Raw genomic sequence first — 23,531 nt, forward strand, 5'->3', positions numbered from 1 at the left:
TATTTAAATTTTCTAAAAATAAAATTGGTTGAGTGTTAAAAATTATCATTACAACAAAATATTCCAATGGACATTAATGTACTATCTAATAATCATAAATTTTTTATCCCAAATACATATTATTTCGAAATTACCTTAATTTTAAAGAATTATTGCATTGTAGTTTTCTTCCAAAATCATATGTATATTGTATATCTTGATTTATCTTCTTAAAAATTCAAATAAGATAGCACAAGAAAATTAAAAGAGATAGATTCAAAAGAATTTCGAATGGACATTAAATTACTTTCGATACACATGTATATTACTCTCAATAATCAGAAATATTTGACACTCAATGCATGCAATTCGGGATTTCCATAATTTGAAAGAGTTAATGTATGTTATAATTCTGTCAAAAGCGTTCAATGTATATTTTTTGTCCCTTGAAATGTCTTATTTGAATTTTAAATTATAAATAATGCAATATTGCATATTATATTAGAAACCAATTTTATTAAAATTTATCTTATTAAATTTATCTATTCCAAAATTGAATTCTGAAATGGCTCTTCTTTTCAGCACCATATATAAGTTGAATCCTTTCAAGATGTAATGTTCGTTTAAATTTAGATTTGTTCGTTGTTATTAAATACATACATATGGAAACAACGAGAAATTAAGTTTGAAATCTATCTTTCATGATCAAGAAATAAAAAATATTATTCTTCTATTTATACAAAATTTTAATTATTATTTATTACTGATTTGATAATTTTCTTTTATATTACAAAGTTCACGGACACATGATAGTATAATGTCCCGTAATGGAAATGATTAAATCAATTCTAAAGAAAGCAAACATCTTATTAGATGACACCTTTTAAAATTTGTTGACATTATTTTGGAATACACATAGTAAATGTTAATAAAATAAATTTTCTGATTTATACATAATCTATTTATGATCAAATGTTTCATTTTTCTTTCGGAGTAATAGGCTGTTGTGTATATTACGAAGAGATTTTGTAAATTAAATCACTACCCATTTGGATAAAGATATTGATGAAAAAATTATTGTTATCATTCAAATGTGTCAAACACGTGTCATGTCACAAAATTGTTTGTGAATGTGGATTTAGACGAAATTACTTAATTTTTAAGAAATAATTTTTATTAATTTTATTGAATGTGATTTAAAAATATTTTCTTATCACATGTTAAAAAATAATAATATATAACTTCTCGAAAAGTAAATAATTAAATATGTATTAAGGTTGATGGTCGACGTCAATACACTAAACACGATGAACATCATGTTATTGCCTTAGGCTAACACGGTCTAAAATTTTGATATATGATAGTGATTATTATCCAAAAAAAATAATCGACATGCGTTGTATATACGAAATTTTTTAAAATTAGTGAAAAAATAGTTTTTATTTTTATTTTTTATAATTGTATTATTTTTTAAAATTTAAATATTTATTCATTTTTCACTAATTTTTAATAATATTATCCCGTGCATCGCACGGGTTAAATACTAGTATATATAAAAACAGAGTTTTTGCCAAAAATAGTAGTTTCCCGCCAAAATGTCATTTCTAAAAAAAGAAAGATATAAATACAATGAATCTCGAAATAGGTGTACTGTAATAAATGATAATTTTAATTATTGTTTGCATTGATTACATCAATTCTTTTATTAATTCAAATTTGAATTTTATTATTTTTATATCAATTTGAATGTAATTTATAAATTATATGTTTTTTTATTTAAATCTATATATAAGCAGAGTTTTTGCAAAAAATAATAATTTTCCGTCAAAATGTTATATATATATATATATATATATATATATATACTGCAATAAATGATCACTTCAATTATTGTTTGCATTGATTATATCAATTCATTTAATTCAAATTTGAATTTAATTCATTTTTATATTAATTCAAATATAATTTATGTATTATATGTTTTTTATTCAAATTGAAACTAAACTCTATTGAAAACATAAAATACATTAAATTTTTGCATTGATTATATCAATCAATTTAATTAAAAAATATATAAATAAATTTAAAATACAAATGATTGCAATGTTCAGTATCACTCATTATGTAAATCATTCAAAAATACATTTTGCTATTTTAAGTAATTTTCTGTCCAAATTACTTACTAAAAAAGAAATATAATATTAATTTTTTTCTAAAAATAAAATTGATCGATTGTTAAAAGTTATTGATAAGCACGAATTATATAGTACTTTAGGGATATTATTTTGTCGTATTCGTGCTTATTTGGCATCTTTTTACCCCGAGTTTGGCGCTTATTTCGTTTCATTTTTTTGCTGATTGTAGGTTTGACCAAAAGAGGAGAAAAGCCAAAGAAGTGAAAGAAATGTCAAACTCTGCAATGCCACGTCAGAAATAACCGGAAGAATAGGAAGAAAGCATGAACCAATACACAGACCCTTACACGGATCCCGTGTAAGGGTCCGTGTCATTCAACCACAAAAGAAGAATTTTGCCGAAGAGACACGGACCCGGACACGGACCCCGGAGACAGGTCCGTGCCATTCAGTTACCAAGATTGCATTTACAGAAGCTACACGGATCTATATCCGGACCCCTGAACGGGGTCCGTGTCCCTCAAAGTCCGAGAATTCAAATTACAGAAGCTACACGGACCCCACTCCGGAGGCTGATACGGGGTCCGTGTCCATGATATCGGATGATGAATTTGGCGAAGATTTGCTCGAGATTTGGAAGAAGAATAAAAAGGAAAAAGACAAAACAAAATGGGGGTTGAATTTCGAGAGGGCGGCCGACTTTGGAGTTTTTGGAGAGGAATTTCATACTTGTGAAAGAAGGCAACGGCTCGGAGAGAAAATCGAGGGAGAAAACGACGCGCTTCACACGCATATCTGCGCGCCATCGCTGAGATTTTCTCGTCTCTTTTAATTTTCTAGCTTTTTATTCATGAATTCAATTATTAAATTTGATTTTGGTTTTGAATTTATGGAGTAGTTTTCTTTTGTGATCGGGACCACGATAGGAACAAACGACTGATTTTTGTTATTCATTGAAGTGTTTGATTTATAAAATTGTTCTATGTTATTGATTAATATTTGTATAAATTTCGTGCTTTTAATTTGGCCAATTATTTGCATGTTTGTTGTTTAATCTTGACTCGAAAGAGAATTGGTTAAATTTAGCTTCAAAAATATTAATCAACACGCGGTTAAACCGACTAGAAATAGTATTCGGTTTCAGTGTGCGATTTTAGGCGACAGCTGTAATTCTTCGTGGATAAATGCGTTTTTGTTTAATTAAATTCAATTAAAAATAATTGGACTGTTAAATGAAAATATGATTATAAATTCTAGAAATGGATTTATAATTAAATTAGGGAATTGCATCGTGACAGCGACTAATCTGTGGTTAAATTGTTCCAGTGCGTGATAAAATCTGAGTTTGTTACCGTTGTGTGTCCCGGTCATTTTATTTAAATTTAAAAATCCCCAAGTTCCAAGCTTCTCTGAAATTTGCTCTTAGTCATTAATTTAGCATAGCTTGGTTTAATTTAATTCGTTACATCTTACAAAACAATCACTCTTTATTGTTCGCCTAGATTAAATAAAATAATCGAATCTTAGTAATTAAATAATAGTCTCTGTGGGATCGATACTTGGACGTCTGTCCAATTACTATAACTTGACCTAGTTCGCTTGCTAGAATTATTGCCAACCGAAATCGTCGGTCAAGTTTTTGGCAAAAACTTGACCGACGATTTCGGTCAAGTTTTTGGCGCCGTTGCCGGGGACTATTTATTTAATATTAGGATAAATTATTTGTTTGAGACTAGGCTTTTATTCTTAGTTTTAAATTTTTCAGTTATTCTTTTCTTTGGCATTTTAATTACCTTTGTTTATTCTACTTATTTTCTCTTGGAGCTTAAATCGTGCACTTAAATTTTTGATTTCAGGGGTTAGCTCGTGTTATATGAGCCGTGCTCAAGACGTCAGGAATCTAGTGCCACTTGATCTTGAGATTGAAAGCACTCTCCGCAGTATCCGCAGAGCCCGAAGGAACAACAACTTGACTCTGGAATTTGAATCTGAAGCAGAATCTGAAATAGATCATAAACCAGAAGTTGAGAGAATGGCCGGAGAAGAGGATGAACGCACGTTGATGGAACTTCATCGGCCAGCATTTGGAGGTTATGGGTCTAGTATCATCCGCCCTACGATTCAGGCAAACTCATTCGAGCTAAAGCCAGGCATCATCCAAATGATTCAAATGCAAGTAAAGTTTGGTGGAGCACCATCTGAAGACCCCAATGCACATCTGGAGAATTTTCTGTCAATCTGTGATACGATTAAGTGCAATGGGGTGAGTACTGATGCCATTCGACTCAGACTATTTCCATTCTCCTTGCAAGGAGAAGCTATGGAGTGGCTTCGCGACCTTCCAGCTGGTTCTATCACTACTTGGGATGGGCTAGTTGAGTTCTTCATGCACAGGTATTTTCCCCCTACTAAGATTACACAACTGCGAAATGAAATCACTTCATTTAGACAGAGAGATGGGGAATCACTGAATTCAGCATGGGCGAGGTTTAAAAAGATGTTGAGAATGTGCCCGAGACATGGTTTTTCAGTAGGCCAACAGGTGGAGACATTTTACTATGGGGTAGATCTTTCTGTGAGATCTATGCTTGATGCGGCAGCAAATGGGAGTCTATATAGGAAAACGCCAACCGCAGCGCTCGAAATCATATCTAATATGGCCGAGAGCAATGTGGGTTGGCAAGACAACCGCAGGGAGAAGAAAGTAGGATTCCTTGAGATGGATGCTTTGACAGCGATTACAGCAAAACTTGATGGATTGACACATCAGATGTCACAGTTACAAGCGCAGAAGTCAATACCAGTCAAGTCAGTGAATCAGATCCAAGGAAATGCTGAAATGGTTGGTGGTCCATCTTGTGACATGCCATTCATGCCGGATCTGCCTTGTGAGGAAATACAGTGTTTTGGAGGGGATTCAGTAAATTATTTGGGAAACCAGGGGCGTCAGCAAAACAATCCATACAGTTTCTCCTATAATCCAGGCTGGAGGAATCATCCAAATTTCGGGTGGAGACAGTCCGAGAATGCTGTGGTGCCATTACAGTTTAATCCTCCACAGCACCCTGCACAGCAAAGGCCTCCTCAACAACCACCTAAACCTCCACAAGGTGCTGGACCTTCTATGCCACCTGGTTTCAAGCCACAGGATAGCAAGTCTAATCTTGAGGACATGCTCGCCAAGTACATAGCAGGGAATGAGATGAGATGGCAAAATCATGATGCCATGATGCAAAGAGTGGAGACTCAACTAGGGCAGTTAGCGACACAGATGGCTACACGAGCTCCGGGTTCACTACCTAGTGACACGGAAAAGAATCCTAAGGGTGTCAATGCAGTCACGGTGACGTCTCCCACTAAGCAAGAGGCAATTGATGGTGGAAGTGATGTGAAGGAGAAGGAATCAGCCAAGCCAAAGCCTGAGGATGCAAGGGAGAAAGGTAAGTCTCTAAACTCGAACTCTAATATTGATATTAATTCACTCCCCTTTCCCCAAAGAGCTAAGCAACTGCAATTGGATACTCAATTTTCAAAATTTCTTGAGATTTTCAAAAAGCTGCACATAAATATTCCATTTGCAGAGGCTTTAGCTCAAATGCCCTCCTATGCTAAATTTCTTAAGGAGATTTTATCAAACAAGAGGAAGTTGGTTGACTTTGAGACAGTTAAGCTTTCGGAGGAATGTTCTGCTATTTTACAAAATAAATTACCCCCAAAGCTTAAGGATCCAGGTAGTTTCTCTATTCCCTGCACTATAGGAACTTCATTTTTTGCTAAAGCTTTATGTGACTTAGGTGCAAGCATAAATTTGATGCCTTATTCATGTTTTGAGAAGCTAGGAATAGGTGAAGTGAAACCAACTACAATTTCTCTACAGTTAGCTGATAGATCAATTAAATTTCCTAGGGGAATTGTAGAGGATGTGTTAGTAAAGGTTGACAAGTTTATTTTCCCAGTGGACTTTGTTGTGTTAGACATGGAAGAGGATCGTGAGATTCCTCTTATTTTAGGGAGACCATTTTTAGCCACTGGGAAAGCTCTGATAGATGTACACAAGGGTGAGTTGGTGTTGAGATTGAATGATGAGAGTGTGGTGTTCAATGTTTTTCAGTCCATCAAATATCCTAATGATACATCTGACTGTTTTAGAATTGATGCTACTGATGAGCTTGTTGAGCATGGTTTGCAGGAATTGATAGGTGAAGATCCTTTGGAGATTTGTTTGACTGTTTCATGTTCAGGAGAGTTGGAGAATGAGGATGTGAAGGAATACATGCATTATCTGGAAGCAGGCAGACCGATTTCAAGAACGGTAAACTCTAGGATTGGGGAGCTTGGGCATGTCCCAAGACCTTTAAGGTCATCCATTGAAGAAGCCCCAATCTTAGAGATGAAACCTCTTCCCTCTCATTTGAAATATTTGTTTTTGCTTGATTGTGATAAACTGCCAGTAATAGTGTCCTCTACTTTGACAGGTACGGAAGAAGAAAAGCTGCTGCGAGTTCTGAGGGATAATATCAAAGCAATAGGTTGGAGCATTGCGGACATCAAGGGGATCAGCTCCTCCATGTGCATGCACAAAATTCTGATGGAGGCTGACCACAAGACATCCACCCAACCTCAAAGACGTCTGAACCCAGCTATGCAAGAGGTGGTGAAGAAAGAGGTGATAAAGCTACTGGACGCAGGTATTATTTACCCAATTTCTGATAGTAGGTGGGTTAGTCCAGTGCAAGTTGTTCCGAAAAAAGGTGGGATCACTGTTGTGAAGAATGAAAATAATGAATTAATTCCTACCAGAACTGTTACGGGGTGGCGTGTCTGCATTGATTATAGGAAACTTAATGACGCCACCCGTAAAGACCACTTCCCCCTCCCTTTTATTGATCAAATGTTGGAAAGGTTAGCTGGACATCCTTTTTACTGTTTCCTGGATGGTTATTCAGGTTATATGCAAATTCCTATCGACCCTGAAGATCAGGAGAAAACCACTTTTACTTGTCCTTATGGGACATTTGCATATAAACGAATGCCATTCGGCCTATGTAATGCACCAGCGACCTTCCAACGATGCATGATGGCAATTTTCCATGATATGATTGAGGATTTCATTGAAATATTTATGGATGATTTTTCTGTGTTTGGCTCTTCATTCGATACTTGTTTGATTAATTTGTCTAAAGTTTTGGAGAGATGTGAGGAGTCAAATTTGGTGCTGAACTGGGAAAAATGCCATTTTATGGTGAGAGAGGGGATAGTGTTGGGGCACAAAATTTCTGAAAAGGGGATTGAGGTCGATAAGGCTAAGATTGAAGTGATAGAGAAACTCCCCGCCCCAACAAACATCCGAGGAGTGCGTAGTTTTTTAGGACATGCAGGGTTTTATAGACGTTTTATCAAAGATTTTTCCTGCATTTCTAAGCCACTGACCAATTTACTGATAAAAGATGTGAAATTTGATTTTTCTGATGAGTGTGTGCAGGCATTTCAGGTCCTGAAGGAGAAGTTGATCACCGCACCAGTGATGATAGCACCTGATTGGGGGTCGCCATTTGAGGTGATGTGTGATGCAAGTGACACAGCTCTAGGGGCAGTGTTGGGCCAAAAACGGGATAAATGCATTCATGTCATCTACTATGCTAGTATGACACTGTCAGCCGCCCAACTGAACTATGCCACTACAGAGAAGGAGCTTCTTGCCGTGGTTTTTGCTCTTGATAAGTTTAGATCGTATCTCATAGGAAGCAAAGTAGTCGTGCATACTGACCATTCCGCCTTGAAATACTTGATGGCTAAAAAGGATGCAAAGCCAAGGCTAATTCGTTGGATTCTTCTTTTGCAGGAATTCGATTTGGACATCATCGATAGGAAGGGAACAGAGAACCAGGTTGCAGACCATCTTTCTCGTTTGGAGAATCCAAGTTCAGGTAATGCAATTATTCGTGATGACTTCCCAGACGAGCAACTCTTTGCAATCGACAGTTTACCATGGTATGCCGATTTTGTTAATTATCTATCAAGTAAGTTCATTCCTCCCCATTTTACATACCAACAAAAGAAGAAATTTTTCTCTGATTTGAAATATTATTTGTGGGAGGACCCTTATTTGTTTAGAATATGTGCAGACGGTATAATCCGTAGATGTGTACCCCAGGAAGAGGTAAGTGAAATTTTGTTTCATTGTCATGCTGGTCCGGCTGGAGGCCACTTTGGGGCAACTAGAACTGCGTCCAAAGTCCTCCAGTCTTGTTTTTATTGGCCTACTTTGTTTAAGGATTCGCATGAGTATGTTACAAAATGTTCAAATTGTCAGCGTACAGGTAATATCTCTAGACGACATGAAATGCCTCTTAATAATATTTTGGTATGTGAGATATTTGATGTTTGGGGTATAGATTTCATGGGGCCGTTCCCGGTTTCTTTTGGGAACAAGTACATTTTGGTGGCTGTGGACTACGTGTCTAAATGGGTAGAGGCTACTGCATGCAAAACTAATGACTCTAGGGTTGTTGTTCAATTTCTTATGAAAAATATTTTCTCACGTTTTGGCACACCTAGGGCCATCATTAGCGATGGGGGTACTCATTTTTGTAATCGTCAATTTGACAGTCTATTGGCTAAGTATGGGGTCCGACATAAGGTGGCCACACCTTACCATCCCCAAACTAGTGGCCAAGTCGAGGTTTCGAACCGAGAACTTAAACGCATTCTGGAGAAGACTGTCGGTGCTTCGAGGAAAGAATGGTCTAGAAAACTCGACGATGCACTTTGGGCGTACCGCACTGCTTTCAAAACCCCCATTGGCATGTCTCCTTTTAAATTGTTGTATGGAAAGTCATGTCACCTACCTGTCGAACTTGAGCATAAGGCTTATTGGGCCACCAAATTTCTGAATTTTGATGCTAAAACCACAGGTGACGCGAGAGTGCTGCAGCTAAACGAATTGGATGAGTTTAGGTTGGAGGCGTACGAGAATACCAAGCTTTACAAGGAGAAAACCAAACGCTGGCATGATCAGAACATTGTCGGTCGAGAATTTTTGGTGGGCCAACAGGTATTATTATATAATTCTCGACTGAAATTGATGCCAGGTAAGTTGCGTTCTCGGTGGTCCGGTCCTTACACCATCACGCAAGTTTTCCCATATGGGACAGTGGAGATCACTAGTGAGGCAACCGGATCTTTCAAAGTGAATGGACATAGGCTTAAGGTCTATCATGGTGGTGCCATACCCGATGAGCCGACCACAGTGGATCTGCAGGATCCCAACTGAATCAAGGGAGTACAGTCAGGCTATCGACTCTAAATTTAGCGATTGCTGGGAGGCAACCCAGTGTTTTATTTTAGTTTTTCCCTCTGTTTTATTTTAGTTCTCTTTATTTTTTTGCTTTATTCATCTAGTTAGTGAGTTAATCTCAGAGAATGATGGTGCAGGTAATTTATCTACTGGCGGTGGAATTTATCAAGCGTGAAAGAATTTATCGGGCGATCGGTTTCAAAATCTCGAACAGACCAGGGAAGTTTCTGTACAATTCTTGCATCTTGTGTTCTTGATTGAGCTTCAATTTACATGTTTAGATCTAAAGAATTATACATGCATAGCATCATTTTGGGTTGGGTCGTATTTTGTGCGATTTTTTTTTCTCTGATCCAGTAGCTACACGGACCCCCTCCGGACCCTAGCACGGGGTCCGTGTCATTCATGCTCAAATTGGTCGATATACAGTAGCTACACGGACCTTGATCCGGACCCCTACACGGGGTCCGTGTCTGTCACTTTCCAAATAGCTGCAATACAGTAGGTACACGGACCTCTACACGGACCCCAGCACGGGGTCCGTGTCTAGCATTTCCAGAATTTACAAACTTGCGCATGAGCACGGACCTCTACACGGACCCTAGCACGGGGTCCGTGCCCTTAAATTTCGGGACTTCTCTGAATAAAATCGCGACTTCCCTCCCCTCAACCCCTAAACCCCCAAAAATCGATTTCCCTCCTCCACCACTCACATCGCCGACCGCCGCCGCCCCGTCGCCGCATTTGCCGTCCGCTACCCTCAAATATCACCACCACCACACTCCCTTTTCCATCTCCAAACGCAGCACCGCCCTCACGCCACCGCCTTCCACCACTCACATCGCCGACCGCCGCCGCTCCACCACCGATTCCTGCCGAGCCGCCGCCCACAACTCACCACTGCACCATCATCTATGTTCTGGTAAGCGTGGCTATACCTGCATTCCATTTTCCGGTCCTCCGCATTGGTGTGTCTGTGCATTCCGTTCGATTATTGCGCGTTTGTGGATTAGTGATTGGGTATTGTTTGGTCGATTTGTGTTCTGCTGGATTTACTTGTTCAAGGGTATCGGTGTTATCACGTTTTCTGTGGTTTTGGGGATAAATTGTTATTGGAGCCCTATTTTGTGGTCTCTTGTAATTTGGGTGTTGATTCTTTATCATTGCGTTGGGGTCTGTTGATGCTTGATCGTTGGTTGGGTTATTGGTATTTGCTATTGGTGGTTTGAATTGTTGGAACTTATTCGCTTGAGTCATAATGCCTCCTCGCAAGTTGACTGGTAAGCGCGCTCGGACCGGTGCTTCTTCATCCTCTGGGTCAGTCAGGAGATCATTTGATGCTTCTAAATTCACTTCCATCGAGAACTCTGACTGGTACTCGGCACTGCACACAAATCCCATGATTGTGGAAAAATCTATCCACCCTCGGATTGATCAAGAGGTACCAATACGGGCCGAGTTCGAAAAGTTTGGGTGGGGACCCTTGTTGGACATATCCGGACCATACTACCCTGATCTAGTGTGGCAGTTTTATGCGAATTTCGAAGAGAAAGACAAAACAGGGCTGACATCGATCCGCACGTACGTCAAGGGCGTCCCCATCGACATCTCCAGTGCTTATCTAGCCTTACTTTTGGGAGTCCCCAATGATGGCCCTTGGGTGGAGTTTAACCAAGTCGATTTTTTTCACTCCGACAGCACATACCGGATCCCTGAGGCTCGGCACCGTCTCCGATATGTCACATCCCCTACCGGCTCCCGTTTCAGTGTTCTTCCGACGCATATTCCGCTCATTGATCGCCTGATCTGTTATTTTACTGGGGCTAACATAATCCCGAGGAAGGCCGGAAACAATGAGGTTCGTCTGATGGACCTCTACATTATTGATAAGATGTTGAATGGCTTGGGGGCGATTCCGGCGATTCCTTTGGCATCAATCATCATGTCTCATATGCGTTCTGTTGCGCATATCGACCCGACAAAGAACAAGAAACCACATGCCCCCTTCCCGATCATCATCTCTCGGATCTTAGCAGCCCATGGCGTTGATCTCACCGGCGAGCCTTCGTTATTGCCCACATCCACACAGATGCTCACCCCCCAGGCCATGCAGGGCATGTATTTCATTTTTCGACAGGGTGCGTGGTATCGTAACCCTAGGAGTAGCCATCTCACTCGTCACCGTCGTGACCCACCAGTGCCTGCCCCTACCATTGACGAGCGAGCCTGGGAAGCCCGTGTCGAGGAGGAAGAAGCGGGTTTCGATGACCAGGCCGGCCCTCAAGCTGGTGCACCCCCTCGACAGCGAGCCCCAAGAGGTATGCGACAGGTTTTCTTCTCCATGTTTGATGCCTTTGACAACCTCAGCACCAGAATGGCTCGCATCGAGCATCATCTAGGGATTCAGCCCTCTGCTGACGATGTCTCCGCGCCCCCCTTTGACAGATCTGGCCTTGACGACATGGAAGATTTGGATACGGACTCCGCCGACGAGCAGTAGTTTATTTTGTTAGGATGTGTAGAGGATGTTATTGTTTTTCTGGATTTCGCTCTTTTTATGCAGTTATCGACGTTGTCAGACTTGATCTTTATCGTTAGTATCTGTTGATTTTTGATCGTGTATTTGTGTGTCTCTCCTATGCCCTTTTACGTTTCCTTGTGTATTCGATGTCGTGCTTTTCAAGAGTTGCTGATTTCTACCGCATCTTCACCACTTGCTCGCAAATTGTCCAGGGAAGTGTTTTTGCTTTAACTGTCTTGTTCGTTGCTTTTATATTGCTTTACACTGAGGGCAGTGTCCTTATCAAAGTGTGGGGGTGGGTCAGTCTTGTTACACATCGTTGCACAACACTTAACAACACTTTTCACGTAGGATGAGATTATTTTTTGACAACGAACTCCTGTTTCACTTGATATTCTGATTAATTTGTTAGATTTTGGGATCACCCAGAAATTTGCTTCATGCCTAGTATTGAGTGAGAGGAGTCGTAGTTTCAAGGAGAGAGTCTAACATGAACCAGTTTTGCATCAACATTTTGTTCAATGCACGTGGTCGAACTTTTACTCATTGATAGTGAATTGGTGAATTGTGAAAAAAAAAAAAAAAAAAAAAAAAAAAAAGAAAAGAAAAAAAAAAGAAAAAAGAAAAAAGATATCGAATAACGATCCCTAGAACTTGTCTGATTAGCCCTCGAAGCGAAAATACGAACGATGGTGACTTAGGGATGATTTAGGCGATCTTTGGACCGTTTGAGCCTTTCAAGCCTGACCGACACATCATTCATCGCCCCTAGCGACCCCTTTTGAGCCTAAAAAAAAAATCGAATGGTGTGTGTCAATGACACACAGTTAGCCCCCATTCGTCACTTATTCAATGTCCCACATCAACTACCTGAATCATAGCCTATACACTTTTTCCTACCTACATGTGAGAGAAATAAAACTCCTGTGCACATTGAAATGTTTGAAATACTCCAATAGATTGAAGAGATATGTGTGAAGGAGTCTATGAATTTTTATTCATGAAAAAAAAAAAAAAAAAAAAAAAAAAGAAAGAATGTTGACGGAAAAGGAAAAAGGAGGAAAATGTGCAGTGTTGAAAGCACCCGAAACAAAATTTTTTGGGTGAAAGTGGGTGAACAATGAGAAAGAAAAGGAGACGCTAGAGCTCTGGAATTGATGAAAAGACAATAACTGTTGACGAGTCGAAAGTTGAATGAATGTGCTACAGGAATAATGCTTATTGTATCTCACTTTTGATTCCCTATCTTTTATTGTAGCCGTGAGCCTTGGCCTTACGTTATAAGCTTAAAAAGACCTATTAACCAAGTCACTGTCGTTCAACATTTAGTAGAGAGGGGTATGAAAGTCAAGCATATGGGGCGTTTCGATAACAAATGAAAATAAGTAATCATGAAACCAAGTAGCTGGAGATGAGTACGAGTCGGACCTACACACTACACACATTTTATTCTGTTGATCTTTACTGGGTAAATGTTTGAATCTTGAATTGCGACGAAAACGAATTTTATGATATGCGAAGCGTGATCTTTTGACTGGGGGTGAACGAATGTGACAAATTGAGAAGTTTTGATTGTGTCACTTGAGTTCTGAATCTGAAATGTTTCTCATCCTTATTTTTGTCTGATTTGTTCGAGGACGAACAAAGGTTAAGTGTGGGGGAGTTGATAAGCACGAATTATATAGTACTTTAGGGATATTATTTTGTCGTATTCGTGCTTATTTGGCATCTTTTTACCCCGAGTTTGGCGCTTATTTCGTTTCATTTTTTTGCTGATTGTAGGTTTGACCAAAAGAGGAGAAAAGCCAAAGAAGTGAAAGAAATGTCAAACTCTGCAATGCCACGTCAGAAATAACCGGAAGAATAGGAAGAAAGCATGAACCAATACACAGACCCTTACACGGATCCCGTGTAAGGGTCCGTGTCATTCAACCACAAAAGAAGAATTTTGCCGAAGAGACACGGACCCGGACACGGACCCCGGAGACAGGTCCGTGCCATTCAGTTACCAAGATTGCATTTACAGAAGCTACACGGATCTATATCCGGACCCCTGAACGGGGTCCGTGTCCCTCAAAGTCCGAGAATTCAAATTACAGAAGCTACACGGACCCCACTCCGGAGGCTGATACGGGGTCCGTGTCCATGATATCGGATGATGAATTTGGCGAAGATTTGCTCGAGATTTGGAAGAAGAATAAAAAGGAAAAAGACAAAACAAAATGGGGGTTGAATTTCGAGAGGGCGGCCGACTTTGGAGTTTTTGGAGAGGAATTTCATACTTGTGAAAGAAGGCAACGGCTCGGAGAGAAAATCGAGGGAGAAAACGACGCGCTTCACACGCATATCTGCGCGCCATCGCTGAGATTTTCTCGTCTCTTTTAATTTTCTAGCTTTTTATTCATGAATTCAATTATTAAATTTGATTTTGGTTTTGAATTTATGGAGTAGTTTTCTTTTGTGATCGGGACCACGATAGGAACAAACGACTGATTTTTGTTATTCATTGAAGTGTTTGATTTATAAAATTGTTCTATGTTATTGATTAATATTTGTATAAATTTCGTGCTTTTAATTTGGCCAATTATTTGCATGTTTGTTGTTTAATCTTGACTCGAAAGAGAATTGGTTAAATTTAGCTTCAAAAATATTAATCAACACGCGGTTAAACCGACTAGAAATAGTATTCGGTTTCAGTGTGCGATTTTAAGCGACAGCTGTAATTCTTCGTGGATAAATGCGTTTTTGTTTAATTAAATTCAATTAAAAATAATTGGACTGTTAAATGAAAATAGGATTATAAATTCTAGAAATGGATTTATAATTAAATTAGGGAATTGCATCGTGACAGCGAATAATCTGTGGTTAAATTGTTCCAGTGCGTGATAAAATCTGAGTTTGTTACCGTTGTGTGTCCCGGTCATTTTATTTAAATTTAAAAATCCCCAAGTTCCAAGCTTCTCTGAAATTTGCTCTTAGTCATTAATTTAGCATAGCTTGGTTTAATTTAATTCGTTACATCTTACAAAACAATCACTCTTTATTGTTCGCCTAGATTAAATAAAATAATCGAATCTTAGTAATTAAATAATAGTCTCTGTGGGATCGATACTTGGACGTCTGTCCAATTACTATAACTTGACCTAGTTCGCTTGCTAGAATTATTCCCAACCGAAATCGTCGGTCAGTTATCACTACAACAAGGTTTTTCAATGGACATTAAATTATCATTTAATAATCATAACCTTTTGATCTCAAATGCATATTATTTCGAAATTACCTTAATTTGAAAGATTAATGCATTGTAATTTTCTTCCAAAACCATATGTATATTGTATATTTTGAATTGTCTTTTTACCATAAGTATATTATATATTTTGAATTGTCTTTTTAAAAATTCAAATAAAATAGCACAAGAGAATTTAAATAGATAGATTCAAAAGAGTTTCAAATGGACATTAAATTACTCTCAATAAACATGTATATCACCCTCAATAATCAGAAATGTTTGACACCCAGTGCACGCAATTTGAGATTTTCATAATTTGATAGAGTTAATGTATGGTATAATTCTGTCAAAAGCATCCAATGTATAATTTTTGTCCCTTGGAATGTCTTATTTGAATTTTAAACTATAAGTAATATAATATTGCATATTATATTAAAAACCAATTTTGTTCTATTTATCTTATTAAATTTATCTACTCCAAAATTGAATTCTGAAATGACTCCTTTTTCCAACACCATATATGAGTTGAATCCTTCCAAGATGTAATGTTCGTTTAAATTTAGATTTGTTCGTTGTTATGAACTACTTACATATGAAAACAGCGAGAACAACGAGACATTAAATTTGAAATATGTCTTTCATGATCGAGGAGTAAAAAATATTATTTTTCTATTTGTACAAAATTTTAATTATTACGTATTACTAATGTGATAATTTTCTTCTATGCTACAAAGTCACGGATACATGATAGTATAAAATGCTCCGTAATTGAAATGATTAAACGAATTCCAAATAAAGTACGCATCTTATTAGAAGACATCTTATAAAATTTATTGACATTGTTTTGGAAAACACATAGTAAATGTTAATAAAATAACTTTTCTGATTTATACATAATTTACTTATGATCACATGTTTCATTTTTCTTTCGAAATAATAGGCTGTTGTGTATATTATGAAGATATTTTGTAGATAAAATCACAACCCATTTGGATAAAGATATTGATGAAACAATTATTGTTATCAGTCAAATGTGTCAAACACGTGTCATGTCACAAAATTGTTTGTGAATGTGGATTTAGACGAAATTATTGAATTTTTAAAAAAGTTCTCATTAATTTTATTGAATGTGATTTAAAAATATTTATTTTATCACATATTAAAAAAAATCATATAGCTTATCGAAAATTAAAGAATTAAATATGTATTAAGGTTGATGTTCGACATCAATACACTAAACACGATAAGAATCGTGTCATTGCCTTAGACTAACATAATCTAAAATTTTGATATATGATAGTGATCATTAGTCAAAAAAATTAATGCGTTATATTTAAGAAAGTTTTTTTAAATTAGCGAAAAATAATTTTTATTTTTAATTTTTTAAATTATATTATTTTTCAATTTAAATATTTATTCATTTTTCATTAATTTTTAATAAAAGCATGCCGTGCATCGCACGGGTTAAATACTAGTTTATAATAATTTGAGGAATTTTTCTATATCATGAAGAGAACGTTTAGTTTCCAAGAATTTAATTTTCCTTTAAATATATATATATATATATATATATATATATATGTGTGTGTGTGTGTGTATGTGTGTGTGTGTCTGTGTCTGTGTCTGTGTGTGGATTTGTTCTTTGATGGGACGTACATCAAATCATATAATGTTTGGGGTTTCGAATTCAAGATCTATCTTTTTATCGAGATTAAATCATTTTATCAATGACTAGCTTGAGCCAATCAAATCACCTCCGGAAAAGTTTCCCTTCAAATCAGCGAAAATAAATATTCTTTGATATTTAATATATTTTTTAGAATATATTTCGCAATAATTATGAATTGTATGTGAAGAAACAACTTTTTGACAAAAGTCACCAGCTGCTTTTTTTAATCGCGTACAGAATAATTCGCAGTTGGAATAATATATTTTTAAAAAATATTATAATGAAATAAATTCAAGATTGCGTTTTTCTTAAGGTTGACAAAAAATTTCTAGGCAGAATCCCCGTCATTATTTTAACTGTGGATCAGCTTTATGAATGACAACTAACTAATCACTAATTTCTGGATAATAATATTGAAAATGAAGATATATATAAAATATGGACAGAGATTCGGTAGCAAATGCCAACCACCCAAGAAACCAAAAAAAGTAGGCCAATTTTTAATGGCAAAAACTTGTGTAAGACGGTCTCATCTGTCGTATTTTGTAAGACAGATCTTTTATTTGGGTCATTAATGAAAAAATTATTACTTTTTATGTTAAAGAGTGTTACTTTATATTGTGAATATCGATATAATTGAATCGTATAAGAGACCTACTCATTTTCAAATGGCTGATTGAATTGAAGCAACCAAAGATTTTATGCCTAATCATATATCTGGACGTAGTACGTACTCATTATTTTTAGAGTTTAAAATCTTCTAGTCAAGCCTAATAATTGACTGACTTAGATAATTATTTAACCGGTATTCGTGTGTATATATATATATATATATATATATATATATTATATATTTGAGTGTCACATCGGTGTTTAATTTATGCATGCGTGATCATGTTTCTTGGTATGTTGGATTCATACTTGTGTATAAGAATAACAAGTGGGTATATATCTTAAAACATAAACATCAATTGTCATAGCTAACCTTAATCCATAGTTTCTGGCCTGAAATCAAATTAATTGAAGACAGCAATAAACTTTTATTACTAAATTTTTCGATTACATAACCAAAGGAACAAGAAACAAGGATATTCAATGCAATTCAATCAAGGGAACAACACCATAAACAAATTTACAGCCCTTTGATCACAGGCTCAAACTACGTGCACTAGATAAATATTCGATGCGCAAGAAGATCGTTTGTCTTTGAACCTTTTCCACCTGAATATATCATCATGAGCACCACGTACGTGTAATAAAACTGCGAAACAAGTTGATGCAAACTGAACAAATACGTAAAGTTTTGAGCTTTCTAATGGTTGTAAGACCTTATTGAAAAGAAATCTAGCGGCCCCGAAAAGTTTATGCCTGAATCTTTTCTTATACGAACCTTCTTTTATTCCGTCATTTGAACTGAATGCTGAAAAAAACATGAATATAAATGAGGTTATATAATTAATTAACATGTTGATTTTACATAATGCAAAGGTAAAGTGAGAAATGTTACTTACATGGTTGGTTGAGTAAACTTGGTGATTTTTGTGTGGTTAGTAGTGAGTTGGAGGAGGTGGAGACGCATATATATAAACCGGTGGTGGAGGAGACTTTATGGGCGGGGGAGGTGATGCATAGTGGTATGGAGGCGATGGTGAAGGTGGAGGTGGAGAAATGTAGTGGTATGGTGGTGGGGAAATGTAGTGGTAGGGTGGCGGAGGAGATGGCGATGGTGGGGGAGGAGATTTGTAATGGTAGGGCGGGGGTGGAGATGGTGAAGGTGGCGGTGGGGACTTATAGTAATATGGTGGAGGGGGAGATGGTGATGGTGGAGGAGGAGATTTGTAATAGTATGGTGGTGGAGGTGATGGTGATGGTGGTGGTGGGGATTTGTAGTAATATGGTGGAGGAGGAGAAGGCGATGGCGGTGGAGGGGATTTATAATAGTAAGGAGGTGGTGGAGATGGCGAAGGTGGTGGCGGAGACTTGTAGTAGTATGAAGGATGAGGAGATGGCGGTGGAGGTGATTTATAATAGTAGGGATCATGTGGTGGAGATGGCGAAGGTGGTGGCGGGGACTTGTAGTAGTATGGTGGATAATAGGGTGGTGGAGGGGGCGGGGACTTGTATTTGTAGCTTGTCGGAGGAGGAGACTTGTAAATATAAGGTGGAGGAGGTGGTGATGTATACACGTACACTGGTGATGGTGGGGGTGGCGACTTGTACACGTAAGGCGGTGGTGGAGGAGGTGATTTATACACGTACACTGGTGATGGTGGGGGTGGCGATTTGTAATAGTACGGGGTTGGGCTCGGCTTTGGCTTTTTACATTTTTCATAAGGAGTCTTTGGGGCATAAGCAAATGGTTTAGCATATAGCACGATTTCATGCTCCGTCTTGGATTTCACTTTGAGCTTGGATCCTTTCTTTCCCCAATGAAGATTGGTTGGAATGTTGCATTTCGAACCCTTGGGTGGTGCATGGAGCTTCGCCTTACATGCCTTAGCTCCATATTTTTTGTATTCAAATCCTTTAATTGGAATACTATATTTCCCATTTATCTTTGTCTTGCCGTACGCTACAATTTCTTTATCCCCCACCTTGCAAGTCACCTCAACAATTGCACCTGTACCATGTGCGAACATGTTATAAAAAAGATTAATTTATATATATATTTTTTTTAAAGTGAATAAGATTGATTCTTATTTATCAGATAATTGTCTCTGCAGATTAATGCACGATCTCCTTTGATATTATGACATTGTTAAATAAATAATGAATGTTCTAATTCCAAATTTAAATTTTTGATTGATTTCTTCAAATTGGAGTATTATTTTTAGATATTTAAATACAAAAGTGCAAAAAAAGAAAAAAGAAAAAGTAAAAGTAAAAGTAAAAGAAAACATGCTGATATTAATGGGTCCAGTTTGACAGCCAATTCAAATATTAGCTGGTGATTCCATGATTAACATATATAGATTCAGATTATTAATAAAAAAAATGTGCGACTTGGTCATATTGCAGAAGAACTCCAATATATTTAGTTTTATTTTTGAAATAATGTATACGTTTAGTTCTAGTTTAGTTTTAATAAATCATTTACAGATTACTTTTTTTGGAAAAAAAGTAAAAATAGAATAAATATGCATACATGAATAAAGTCGGGCTGCATGCATGTATAATCAATTAGAGCATCTTAAATGCAATTCCCTCATTTATTTTATTTTTTACAAACAAAAACAATTAAAAAATTAATAAATAAGACAAGAAATATAAAACATATATAATGAGATGTGTTTACCTTTGAGATGTTTCTTGTTATGAGATTTTTTGGGATGCGTCCAATCATAGCACTTGTAACAATATACTTTTCCTACAACCTTAACAACGAATGAGTGGTGAGGAGGGTGGTGGTAAGGGATAGGCGGAGGTGGAGATTTATAGTAATATGGAGTAGGGACCGACTTCACTGGTGGTGGTGGTGGTGAAGTATAATAGTATGGTGGCGGAGGAGATTTGTAGTAGTATGATTTTGGCGGCGATGGTGATGGAGGTGGTGGTGATTTGTAATAGTATGGCGGAGGTGGTGATGGCGAGGGTGGTGGTGGAGACTTGTATACATAGGGTGGTGGTGGAGAAGGTGATGGCGGTGGGGGAGACTTGTAATGATATGATGGATGTGGTGATTGCGAGGGTGGAGGTGGTGATTTATACTCGTAATGTGGTAGTGGAGAAGGTGAAGGAGGTGGTGGTGATTTGTACTCATAGGGTGGAGGGTGAGACGATGGTGGTGGTGGAGGAGACTTGTAAACTGTAATGGGGTGGTGGTGGTGGTGGTGATTTGTACTCGTATGGTGAGGGCGGTGGAGGAGACTTGTACACGTAAGGTGGAGGAGGAGATGGCGAGGGTGGTGGTGGTGATTTGTATTCATAAGGTGGAGGCGGAGACGGTGATGGTGGTGGGGGAGATTTGTATACATAATGTGGTGTGGGAGAGGGTGAGGGGGGTGGAGGAGACTTGTACACATAAGTGGTGGAGGTGACGGTGAGGGAGGTGGGGGCGATTTATACACATAAGGTGGTGGTGGAGAAGGGGACGGAGGCGGCGGCGACTTGTACTCGTAAGGTGGGGGAGGAGATGAATAAGCATAAGGATCTGCTGATACAATGTTAGAAGTAGCCAACATGGCCAAAGCCACCATGAGCTCCGGCAAGAACCGTCCCTTGGCGGCGGGGCGGCGGCCACGAATAGTCATTCTTTCACCGGAAAATGCCACCAAGGCCACTCAATTTCTTTAGAAAAATCCTCCTAACAGAATTATCATGTACTAACGTCGTAGTAATTGTAGTTGGGAGAGATGAACGAAGTTGGTTATATATATATATATATATATATATATATATATATATAGGAGATCAATGGACACATGAATTAAAGAATTTGTTGGTTCACTTCAAAACAGCTGTAATAATCACTTTTTTAAAGCCCATAAACGAACCACTTCGAGGTTTCGTTTTTTTTGATTGACAAGCTAATGGGTCACCTGCTACCCAAGACTACTCATATTTACAACGATAATGCTTTTAGTATATTATTATTTTATATATATATATATATATATATATATATATATATATATATATATATATATATATATATAGGTTTTTCAGGAATAAACATGCTATTTTGTTGATAGATGGTCTTACGGATCTATATTTATAAGAATATAGATCTGATTCGTAAATTCATTAAAAAATAATATTTTTCAGAGATCGGATTTAAATATTCTTCTTATACATCTGACTTGTGAAATCGTTTTATATAAGTGTATTTTGCGTATATTGATTGAAATACGTCTCAACTAAAAATTATGAATAAGTACAATAAAAAAAGTAGGTAAAATGTATTTTCAAATTATAACTCTCACAAATTTCAGTTACGTGCGAGTCAACGAACCTATGTTATTTCAATTTTTGGTTTTTTCTTCAAAGTATACATACATATATATTGTCATTTTTCTTTAAAACACATTTGTTTTTGGATTATTTGACAATGTGAATATAATCTCGATAGTTACGTCTGGCAGTGGATGATTGAAAATTGAGATACAACAACTGATCAGGAAGGCGTACACTCAATCCACAAAATCAATACAAATTAAGTCGTTTATTTATTTAAAAATTAGTTAGTGTTGCACACTTGTACTGAATTCTATCATTTATATAATCTCGTTGAATTTATTTTTTTACAAAAAATAATCTTTTTGGTGGTTAGAACTGATTGATACATTTTAATTTCCCATTGAACGATTAGAATATTTGATATTCTTGTTCATTAACAGCAACTAAAGAGAGAATGTCGTTAGAGTTACGATGTTTTTAGTTTTAGAAAGTTAACTTCAGAGTAAATTTGATTATTTACTTCATTTGAAATTTTGAACACAGCTGCCACTCACTAAAATCCCATTTATTTGATCCTACATTTAGGACATTGTCTCAAGTGTAGAGATACACTATAAATTACATATGATTTTAATTTTCACGTTACCCAATGTATTACTTCACATGAAAAAAATTATATATATATATATATATATGATCTATTGTATGTCATTGAATCAATTCTTAGAACAATACCTCGTAGAATCATAAAAAAAAATTATATATAGTTTATCATTGAATCGACTCTTAGAACAATGTCTTTTAGAATCAAACTGACCCCAAAATCTATGTATATTTGTTTGTGTTTATAGAATGTTAACTAGCATGATTTTCTACTTTTTTGACAAATTAATATACTTTACATTATAATAATAATAAAAGAAAACCAATTTATTTTATTTTAATTTTTCGATATTAAAATTTTAATACATATAAATTATTTATGAGGTGTGTCGGTTCTACCAAAAAAAGAACCACATTTATTTTTAAAATTCAAAATTTTAATTTACTGAAAAAAATTATTAAAGTCTTCAAAAAAAATTTGAATATTACTCCAAACTTAGACAGTGCTGTTGCAAAGAAATCGTTGAATAAATGAGAATATTGAAATCCTTGAAGATTGAATTCAATGAATATGAATAGCACAATCATTTTATTGATTAATTTAATCAATTAAATAATTTTTATTGTTAAATGATTGATTAGTACAAGCTCAATTGCTCTGGAAATTCAGTGGCATGATTGACGCACTGATTGTATGTACGTGTATCACTTCCTTTGAAGAATTCATATATTTAATAATAATTATTATTATTATTATATACACCCCTGAATTTTTTTAAGGCATATTGTACTCTTCGTCATTTGTTTTCAAATAGTCGAATTCCAAATTTATTTTAGATAAGAGTTTTTTTTTTTTTTTAAAAAGATCCTTTTATTATTTGAAAAGAGAACAAACTCTGATGCATGTAATATGAATTTTGAATGAAGTCGAGTCTTGAAAAAGAAGTACTTATTAAAATTAATCATTTACATTTGATCTTAAAAATTAGAGAATCAAAAGATTAAACAAATCGATTTCATGTTTCTGGCGTAAAACCTAAATACATATAAAGGGGAAATGTCCAAACGCCTGAACTCTTATTACTTTGTCTATGTTAAATTACAACCGTCACCATTTTATATGGTAGAAAACCATATCGAATATTGTCATTAAATTAAAGACAAAAACTTGTATTAGACGGTCTCATGAGTCGTACTTTGTA

General features: G+C 36.4%; 1 long non-coding RNA gene and 1 pseudogene across 1 annotated transcript; both read right to left on the reverse strand.

Annotated features, from left to right (window-relative positions):
• Positions 1–13,547: 13,547 nt before the first annotated feature.
• LOC140833616 (uncharacterized) lies at positions 13,548–14,618 on the reverse strand. The gene is made up of 2 exons (XR_012118508.1): positions 14,045–14,618; positions 13,548–13,971 (listed from the first exon to the last, which is right to left on the reverse strand). It is a non-coding gene; the product is annotated as an uncharacterized lncRNA (long non-coding RNA).
• Positions 14,619–17,850: 3,232 nt separating this feature from the next.
• LOC140835110 (uncharacterized) lies at positions 17,851–21,197 on the reverse strand (annotated as a pseudogene).
• Between the last annotated feature and the right edge of the window lie 2,334 nt (positions 21,198–23,531).

The sequence above is a fragment of the Primulina eburnea genome, chromosome 6, assembly GCF_022965805.1.
Source record: "Primulina eburnea isolate SZY01 chromosome 6, ASM2296580v1, whole genome shotgun sequence".
In the NCBI taxonomy this organism is placed as follows: Eukaryota; Viridiplantae; Streptophyta; class Magnoliopsida; order Lamiales; family Gesneriaceae; genus Primulina; species Primulina eburnea.